General features: G+C 42.2%; 1 long non-coding RNA gene across 1 annotated transcript; it reads left to right on the top strand.

Annotated features, from left to right (window-relative positions):
• The first annotated feature begins 1,596 nt into the window (after nucleotides 1-1,596).
• On the top strand, nucleotides 1,597-9,821 carry LOC121337487. The gene is made up of 3 exons (XR_005952908.1): nucleotides 1,597-1,667; nucleotides 1,872-2,091; nucleotides 9,694-9,821. It is a non-coding gene; the product is annotated as an uncharacterized LOC121337487 (long non-coding RNA).
• The last annotated feature ends 642 nt before the right edge of the window (nucleotides 9,822-10,463 follow it).

The following is a 10,463-nucleotide window of genomic DNA, read 5'->3' as shown; positions in this document are numbered from 1 at the left end:
AACATGGTAGGAAATAAAACACCACAGTTGTTCAGAGGGGGAATTCCCAATCAGTGGCTGGGCTGTTTGTTGCAAAACCATTTCAGTTGTGTTTCCATATTAAATATTCAACACTCCTGCAGCAGCTCTTGGGCTCACAGTAAGGTCACTTGGGCTGTCTGCAGCTCCCATACATGCAGGTCTGGGCTAGGAGCCCAACTTATAATTGCTTTAGTACCAAGAGCTCAGCAAAAGCACTGCAGGAAAGGGCCTCTGTCCCTGTCAGCTGCGATTCTCAGTGACACCTTTGAAATTCACTTGTGAATAACTGATTAGATGGATTAACTCTGGCTCTTTGCTCCATATACCCGAAGGCGAATTTATTCCTTTGTAGGCAATAATGTCTTCTAAAGTAAATAAACAAAAACACAGATGGTGGTTTACCTGTTCAATTAATATTTTGTTGTTAATTATTTGTAACAAACTCTCAGAACTATTTCTCATGATAATAGATAAAGACTTACCATGGATCAAGAGCTGGTGTTTGTTGTGGGACCAGCATTTACCAAGGAGAGTATAACAAGTCCAAAAAACAGTCACAAAATAGTCACAATGTACACAAGATAGATTTATAAAGGCTAAAGAGATGAAACTGAGAGGAGTGGATGTGGAAGGAAAATGTAGCCAGTAAAAAACTAATTAAAATCTGTAGGGAAACGGCAACAGACGTTATAAAGCAATTTAAAGCAAGTGAAATGGAAATTATAATTAAGATACTTGTAAAGAAACTCCGAAAAAGCTATTATAGAGAAATCTATGCTTGGTAGGATTAGTATGTTTAACATGTTGGTAATAAAACAAATCCCTAAGACAACATAAGCCTATTACCACACAAAGCTGGTACCTTTATCAATACTGCTGCAGACAAGCTGTGCTCAGTAAATATCTCTGCTGTACCTAGAAAGCACAAGATGAGGAAAAAGATGACAGATTTTCCAGGCCATTAGTAGCTGAAGACACATTAGGCAGCATTTTCTAGAGATAAATATTTTAAAGCAGAAGTTCAAATAAGAATGATCTCAGGGTTCCAAGAGAACTGACTAAAGTGGTCTCTGCCATGCAAATGTTCATTTATAACATATTTTGGAATACCAGGGAAATACCAGGGAAGACAGCTAATATTGTGTCTGCATGGAAAAAAGGGAGTGGTGAGACAAGAATAGGCTGGTGAGCCCGACATCAACACCAGGCAAAAATATTTATTGCTTTCTCTCCTCCTTTTTCACTCCTGACCTTGTTTCTTTTTGAACACCAGCCTAGTGACCCTGAAGCAACCTTTTAGTTGCTTCGTTTTCCTATGCACTAGGAGTTGAGACTGATTCCCACTGAGGTCTCTGCAAGCCTGACTGGAATTCCAGTGCCTTCCCTGCTAAATACAACCACACATGGTCCCCAAAAAGGCTTGGGAAGCAGCTGGCCTGCTATGTGACAACAGCACAGGAGCTGGGAATCAGCCAAAGAGTCAGTACCAGCTGATGGATTTAAATAAGGACTCAGCTCCGAGGAATCAGAGAGGAGCAGAGGAGCATTGTGGAGGAGGGGCAGTTCTGAGTGACACAGGCTGCAGGGGCTCTTCCCTGGTTTCTCTTCTGAGAGCTAAAGTGGGAATGCCTGACCCATGGAAAATGGTGGGTTCTGTTGTGCCTTTTTCTTTCTTGTTAATTAGTAGGATAGAAGTTTGGGCCAGGCTTCTCTAGTTTTAACAGTCTGTAGCCAGAAACAAGAACTGCCAATAGCCCCTTTAGGGCTTGTGTTTTCTGCTATTATTCTATCCCTAATTTTTCTGCCTTTCCTGCTTACTCTTTTTTTATTTATAATACATATTTTTTCAGATATTCCTGATAATTTCCTCAGCCAGTCACTTTGCCAAAAACACCACTTGCAAAGTGCAGCCTCATGGGGGTAATCGGAACAGAAGAGAGCTTGCACGGGTAATGGAGGGCATACCACAGAGTCTCTGAAACCTGCTGAAGGAATTCAATATATCATGTCTCTATCACAGAGGAAAGACTTGTGGAAAGATTCACTGACCTCTGCTTCCACATATCCCAGGTACTTGGGCTTTGGTACTGTTTGTTGCACAGGCCAGCCTGTGTTTGATGGTACAAATTTCTTGGGTGTGCCATTTCTGATTTTCACCCAAAAGTAAAGAAGACCTGCAGGGACATTTAGTGGGCTGAGAACAAACACAAAAGGTAGTATAACATCTGGAATTCACAGTTTTTCTTCCTTTACTAATCTTATTTAACAAGCATTTTGCAATAGACATGAGAACTGAGGGGCAAAAAAGCATGAGAGCACTGTTCCACAACAAGTTAACTGGAAGAACAAATCAAACCAGAGGCTATCCTCAACAAAGAGTACTTCAGTAAAAGGAAGAAGGTATAAAAGCTGGAGACAAGAAAGGATAACATCACATTGCATACAACACCATCTTATTTTCTTATGCACAAAATTAGGATTACTTATGATTCTCATACTCCTAAAAGTTGGATATGCTGCAGTCAATAAAGCAAGATATGACCACTACAATCACTGGTTCCCAAGGTCTGAGATGGCTGTAGCATACTTCTGAAGCTTTTATTGTTATTATTTTAATAACCCTGGATACAGACTCCAGAGGACAAAGAAGATGTTATTTTTCATTAAGTGGGACAAGGAGAAGAAAAATAACTTCATTTGCTTCAAAAAGTGAAGGGAAACTCCCTGCCCTGATTACAGCTATATAAGGGTTAAGAGAGGAGCAAAGGCAAGTAGTATCAGCCAATGTCATTGCATATGTGTCCCACCATAGACCAAAAGAGGCAAAAGGGCAGAGAAAAGGACCTTCTACCACGTCCTCCAATGAGCTATCTGTGGGACCATGTGCATCATCTAGTTGGGAGAATATGGATGCCTGAGTCGGAGTTTTGGCCACTCTTTTCAAGGCAAAGGGATCCTGACCTGCTTGCTAATATAAAAAATGGAAACCAGTCCAGTATGACATATACATTTCACCCTTACATGGCAAAAGTTATCAATGCCTCTCTTATAGTTTCTCTTGGAGGATCAGTAATGATGCTGTAAACTTGCAAGCAGCATCACTTAAGTAATTTGTCCAAGTAAAATTCATTAGAGAGGTGATGTCCTCATACTTTTAGTCATAAATAGCTGCTCAGCAGTGGAGAGGCATTTAAAAAAACTTTATGAAATAACACATTTCCTAGTTTGTTGCCTGAGGACATGTTAGCTAGACAGGCTTCCTTGTCTAAATAAAATCAATTGATGTCAGCTAGACAGGCTTTCTCATCTTAGCGTATGCAATAGTTGTTAGCTAGACATATTCCTAACTTTAATAACAGCAGTTGCAGTTGTTGAATATTGTTTGTGGCAGGCTTGTCAACAAATGTCTGTTTAATTTATGAAAGAGAATTGTGTCAACAATAGGAATTTATTGTTTTCTACATTTCATGCCTTCTGGAGTCCTTGGTGTATGACATGTTATGGAAAAGGACTTGTGCAAAATGCAAAGCTCTGAGTGAATGTGGGGTCACACATTTGCAGCCACAAGCATTAAATGTTTTGAGCTGCAACACCCCTGGAGAGGTTCAAGGCCAGGCTGGATGGGGCTGTGAACAACCCAGGCTACCCAGTGGAAGGTGTCCCTGACCACAGCAGGGGGTTTGGAACTAGATGACCTCTAAGGTCACTTCCTACCCAAAGCATTCTGTGATTCAATGAATTCAAACAGGCTCCTTCCAAGGAATTAGGTAGTGCTCTTCCTTGCTCACCTTTTTTTTTTTTTTTTTTTGAATTATAATGTAGGTATTGAAACACAAAAATTTTTCTTCGAGCTTTCCAGGATCACTATAGAAGAGCAGAAAGTTGCAGCATTTCACTCAGAAAATACTATTAGAAAACTACATTTTCACTATATTGTCTTGCTGAATTCATGAATAATTTCAGGAACCCTAAAATTGCATTTCTCAATGAAATTGCTGATGGCCGAGGGTATTTTAGTAAACCCGTCAGCAAACAGGCTGAGTCTTTCAGCTCACTACTCAGGCTGCTATGATCACATTTCTTTGTTTCTGTTGGAGCTCTCTAGCATTTTGTCCCCTGATTGCCCAGATATGGCAAAGGAACCACTGCACAAAGCAGAAAATAAGGGTGAGAATAAAAGTGTGTGTCCCAATCTTTTCCTGTTTGTCAGTAATCTATCCTGGACCTCAAAAGTTGAAGTGTTATGGAGTTTTGTGGTCTAGATAAATAATCTGTGTCCAATTCCAGCTCTGTCTCAAAGGAGAAATCTGTCTCTAACTTAAATTTTCATGAGGAAACATCTCTAAATGTGACACACCCTGTTTTCTTATGAGATAGCCTTTGTAGAAATGTCCCTGGTGGGCTACTCAACTCTCCAAAAGTCATTACTAATTTCAAAATGTAGGTCATTAACGTGACAGAATCTTCTACTGAATAGATGTTTCTCTGCAGAATTTCAATACCTCTCTTTTGGCTAGGAAAAGTAACTCCTTTTAAAATTTAGATATAATGATAGGTATTAAAGGAGAGGACCAGTTATGGTAATTTTGATAAGTAATGAAATATCATACCTTGTGTATATATTGATTAGCTTTCCTCTGTTGTGGTACACACAGATCATGTCCAATATGTCTTGTAAGACCCCTAACAAAGCAACAGCTGAATGTTTTAAATCCTCTAACATATTTAACTTCATAGCCACCTTGACAGGTAGGGGAATGTTAGAGTGCCCAAGATCTATGTAGCTCTTCCTACCTGTAAATACCTCACTGAAACAGCTACATAAATCCAGCCACCTTAGGGTCCTCCCCTGGCCAATGAAACACAAGCATTGTTGGAGTCAAAGTCACCCTGAGCGAGTTCTTAATTTCTCAGTCAGGCCACCTCACCAGGCACTGAAGAAGGATGGTGAAGGTTATCATTTGAAGGACAAGACCTAACAATTCACAGTAGGTGCAATGGACTTGGGCCTGACCTCTGGGGCATGGAGAAGTTGAAAAGAAAGTGTCTGCACACTGTCCTTGCAAAGTCATTGTGATGCCAAGATGCGCTGACTTGCACAGACATTCAGCCTGCTTACCACCCACAGGCTTACCACCTTGTCAAAAAATCCCTCTGAAGTCTGAGACTAACAGAGACAGGCCCTGAAAGCAGATCTAGCTTCCAGCAATCCATCATCATCCAAGTCAGAGCTATTTGCTCCTCTGGAAGGGGTTAGTGTTTGTGTTTTGTACCTCCATGTTACAACTGGTAGCAAATGCTGACTAGAACTGGTCTGTAGCACCAGGAAGGGAACAGCTCTCGGTGAAAACAATGAGTTTGTCATGACAACCTATGACAGGAAAAAATCCAGGATTGTTTTTCAAGAAACATTTATTGAGAAAATTTCTTTTATTTTAAAATATGTTTGGGAGCATTGCAGGGAGTTCTGGTTCTTTTCAAGGATTGTCTGATACAGTAGAAATATACCAAAAGAGAGAGGCAGGGAAAAAAAGTCACACAGAAAGGGATAGATGGACAGAATTGTAAGTAGTAATGTGATAATATTCTTGTATATGGCACCATCATTTCTCACAGCAAGACTGTCTGACCAGATGTGGGTGGAAACAGAAGGAAGGAGGCAGAGAACATGTGGTGGGTGAGGGAATCCAGGTCTTTGAGGACAGTCTGTTAAGTGCTGGTACATGTATTTCTGTGGGAGTGGGAGGAGCTCCTATTGTATTTCAAGCTGAGAAAAGAAACCTTATACCAAATTATCACTTGCAGTAAGTGCAAGTTCAGCCACTTGTGAGAAGGCAGTAAAACATTCCCAGGGAAAGTTTCTTTGCACTCCTGCTTGATTTCAAGAGCTTTCTTAAATTTTGAAAATTATTAATAGTGTCAGGCATAAATAGGTGCCTGGGAAGAAAAAGAGTTTTCCAAGGAAAATATACGTAAAAATGATCCGACCTCCTTTTTGCGGTTTTGCTCAGACAATGAGAAGACACCACTTCTACAGGGAGGAGCTGAAAGGAGGGTTTTCCCTGCACAGACATCTGTTTCAGGCTGAATTTTCATGCCCGTGTTGTTTTCCCTTCTGGCAGTAAACCACTCGGCTCGAATGATCATACACCCCTGTGCTGAGGGACTTGAATGAATAGGAAGAAAAAAGCTCTTCAAGAAGCTTTGAAATGGCAAGAGGGATCAAATGAATATTTTCATTGGCATCAGCTAGTCCCCCTTTGTTCAGAGCAGAAGCTTTGAGAGTCCAGTGCCTGGAGCATCACAAAGTCACAGACCAGCACTTGGAGATCACCAAGGTGAGGGAGCATATTGCCTCTTTGGATTCCCAGGCACTCTTTAAAAGAAATGAGGAACATACACAACAATATTTTTTAATACAAAGCTGCCACCAGCTTTTTGTATTCAAAATTCTGCCCCATTCAAAGGCTTAAGGCAGATAAACCCCCTCATCTGATAGGAATAATTTGCACAAGTCCATTTTGAAGCTAGGAATAATTTTGAACAAAATTCTTGTTAGGAAACATGTAACAACACCACAGCTGAGTCCCTTGCAGAGTGAGAGCTGAAGTCTTTGGATCTCTTCCTCTGCCCACCAAACCCCATGTGAAAAGCAAGATGAGGTTCCCACAAGCAACTCCAATTTCAATCCTTTTCAGACTTTATTTCTTCAAATCTGTGGCCTCCCGTGGTAGCAAACTATGCAGGCTGGCTACCAGCTGTGTGAAGGCCTGATTATTATACATTTTAAATTTACCTGCTGGCAGCTACATTTGCACTCAAGTGCCAGAAGAATGGAAAAAATAATGTAATGCATCTCAGTTGTTACACAGAGTTGTTATGGAGACAGGATGGGTCTGGAAAAGAGTATCAGAGAAGGGTCCGGCCAAAAAACAGTATCAGGTCTCTCAGGAAGGCTCCCCAGAGGAGTGTTTAAATCTCAGTCTGGGAATCTCTCAGTGTGGAAAGTGGAGCAGGAAAGGAACAGATCGATCTGCAAGGATCCAGAATGGAATGGTTGGACTCTCACCTGCCTGAGCCATGCAGGATGCAGAGGAAGAGCAGAAGGATTGAAGCAGCAAAGAGACAGTTGGACATGGGTAGCTGTGGAAAAAAGGAGCCTATTGCCTAAGAACTTTTCACCAGTTTCACTAGCTCATGCTTCTGAAGAGTTTAGTGCGAAGTACTTTGGGTTTCACTCAAAGCCTGCTAAGTCAATGGGAATCACTCTGGTTTTCTCTGTGTTTTGGACTGAGTCCTTTCAAAACAAGCAGTGGATAGAAACATAGGCTTTCTACTTTTCTGTGGCTAGGATTTTCAGCATACCTCAACTTTTAGGATCATGAGTGAGTTTTCCAAAACAATTTCCCTGGGAATGAAGAAATTATCACAAATGACTGAAATACCCAGGCTCTCTTCAGGTGGTTCCCTGGCCAAGAGAGAGAGACTCCCTGCAGCCTCACACTTTGCCTGGTGATCACGAGACAGGAGCAGACAGGCTGGCAGCCAGCTCTGTGGGTCTCCACCACAACCAGGAGTAAGCACAGCCTTACAAGAGCTGAGCTTTGCTCACCCACTGGCAGCTGCCTGACAGAGCACTTCACCTGCATTTAGGAAGTTCAGTAAATTTCTGAGAATCTGGACTTAACCAGCTTGTTTTGTTTGTCTGTAATTATGGCCACGTGGTCCCAGTAAGAGCTTCAGGTAGCTGAACTCCTTCAAAGGTCTTGTCCTGGCTGTGAGTACTCTGAATTTTGCCAGCTCTGCCCCAGCACCCAGGCAGCATTGTCTATTTTCTGTGGTAGCAGAACACTAAAGCGTTGAGTTTTTCACCACATGCTGGAGCTGGAGCCCTGAGCACATAAGCTGGCCAGAAGTGGCATTGAGCCTACTGAACATAAACGTGTGCAGTTGTCTTTTAAATAAATTTTCTACTTAATTAAATTTGAGGTTAGATTTATTACATGGGACATTAGTCAGAAAAGATCCTGAAAAAAGGCGTTTTTTTTTCTTTCACTAAAACTTGGACTGTTGAGGTGTTCTTGTGTGTGGTATCTCAAAAACACCTTGGCTAGCTTTTGATTTTAAAATAAATACATTTAGAGAGGCAGAAAGTGTTGCAGATGTTTATATTTTGCTTGCCTTTTATTGAGTTCCTCTAATTCTGAAAGAGGAAATAATTTTTTGTCCTGAAGTGGAATTTTTTTGTCCTTAAGTCTTTTTATGGCATTTGTGTTTTCTAAGATGTAATTTTCTACTACTTGTTATCAGTTATATTTTCCAGCTCACAAAGTGTAGATAGTTCATTTCCCTTTTCCAAAGGACCTCCATAGGTGTTTTAACATCTGCAGGAAAATGGGCACAATAATTTCTGCATCATGGGGGAGGTTCTAAGGGGACTGAGGTAAAATAAAAGAGTATCCAGTCTGCTTGTAGCCTCTTATATAAAACATTTTTGCAATGAAAATTGACAAATTGTCAAAACCTTTTGGGGAGGAGGCCATTAAGTTTTTTTTAATTACTTGAATTTTTTATTTATTAAAAAATAAAACCTGATTTTATTTTCCACAGTTAAATTTTAAGCCAAGTTTCCAGCTGCAAATGATTTTTGCAAAACTTATGGGGGAAGATAATTAGAAAATAACAGTCAGATAAAAACAATATATCCCAAAGGCATTTAAACAAAGCATAGGGATGGTCACAAACTTCTATTTTGCTTATCCCTTTGTAACAAAGTAGTAGTCAGAATGTCTTTGCATTATGATACAGGACGAGAAAAAAAAAGTCAGAAATCTCACAAATTTTTCTGAGATGGAGCCATTGTCCCTACCTGACCAACTCTTCCACCCAAGACTTGCAAATCACATCCCTTCCTCTAACTTCCACATTCCACCAGCACAGGGAATGCTGTGTGCTTCTTTCCCTGATTCTGCAGCATGAAACCCAAAAAAGGCACACCCATGTGGGGAAGGACCCCCAGCTTGGTGAGAGCTGCAGGAGCACAGCTTAGTAACTGCTGGAGAGATTAAGGCTGCCAGGCTGCAGCTCTGACCAGCGCCGGGGACTAAACCTACAAAAAGTGGCTCTTTCCCACACACCAGCCAGCCCGAGCGGCTCACCTTGACTGCCTCAGGGACATGGCCTCCGGGAGAGGCCTTGGAGTGTTCACTGCCCCCGCTCCTTACCGCTGTGTCCTGTGTCTGCAGCGCCGTGCCTCTGTTCAGAGTTATTGGTGGGGCTCTGCAGCTCGTGTTAGTGACATTCGTACCTGGTTTTCAAGAGTCTCTCCAGCTCTGCCAGGCTGCTCCTGCTCCTCTCCAGCTCCCTGAGGGACAGCTCTGTGCACACTGCCCAGAGCAGGACACACAATCATAGAAAGTCAAGGTTGGAAGAGATCTTCAAGATCACCCAATCCAACTGTCCACCCAGCACTGCCACTGTAACACCTAAATCACTAAATCAAATCACCAAGCTCCAGATGCCTCCTAAACACCTCCATGGTGTCATTCCACCACCTCCCTGGGCAACCTACTCCAGAGCCTGGCCACCCTAACAATGAAAATGCTTTTCCTAATATCTAACCTTCATCTGCCCTATCTCAGCTTAAGGCCTCCTCTTGTGCTCTCTCTGCAGGCGTGGCAGAAGAGACTGGACCCCATCTCACTACACCCTCCCTTCAGGCCGCTGTGGAGAGTGACAGGGTCCCCCCCAAGCCTCCTCTTCTCAAGACTGAATAAATGTAGCTCCTTCAGTTGTTCCTCATGTTTTCTAGTCCTTTTGTGAGACTTGTTGCCCTTCACTGGGTGTGCTCCAGTACTTTAAAGTCCTTTTTGAAGTGAGGGGTCTAGAACTGAATGCAGCATTCCAGGTACAGCCTCCCCAGAACCAAGTAAAGGGGGACAATCACTGCCCTGGTTCTGCTGGTTACACTATTCCTGGTACATGCCAAGATTCTTTGGCCTTCTTGTCCACCTGGGCACATGCTGGCTCATGTCCAGCTACTATCAACCAGCACCTCCCAGGCCCCTTCTGCCAAACAGCTCTTGAACCAGTCCTCCCCAGGCCAGCAGAGCTGCATGGGTTTATTGTAACTCAATGCAGCACCAGGCACTTGGCCTTATTAAACCATGAGCAAGGCTGCTCTGTCTGTCCATCTGCAAAGTTATGTTCTCCACTGCTGTGATTTAACCCCATCCAGTCACTATGTACCACACAGCACTCACTCACACACTCCCTCACTCACTCACTCACTCACTCTCACTCACTCTGCTTCACCCTGCTGGGATGAGGAAATCAGAAAAAGCCCCTTTTTTTTTTGGGTTATCTGACTTCAGATCCGAACTCTTATCTGAGTTCAAATAAGAACAGTCTAAGACTTGAAATATACTACTACTACTACTACT

Source organism: Onychostruthus taczanowskii, unplaced genomic scaffold, assembly GCF_017590055.1.
Source record: "Onychostruthus taczanowskii isolate IOZ18803 unplaced genomic scaffold, ASM1759005v1 scaffold27, whole genome shotgun sequence".
Lineage (NCBI taxonomy): Eukaryota > Metazoa > Chordata > Aves > Passeriformes > Passeridae > Onychostruthus > Onychostruthus taczanowskii.
This window is presented reverse-complemented; position numbering and strand designations above follow the sequence as displayed.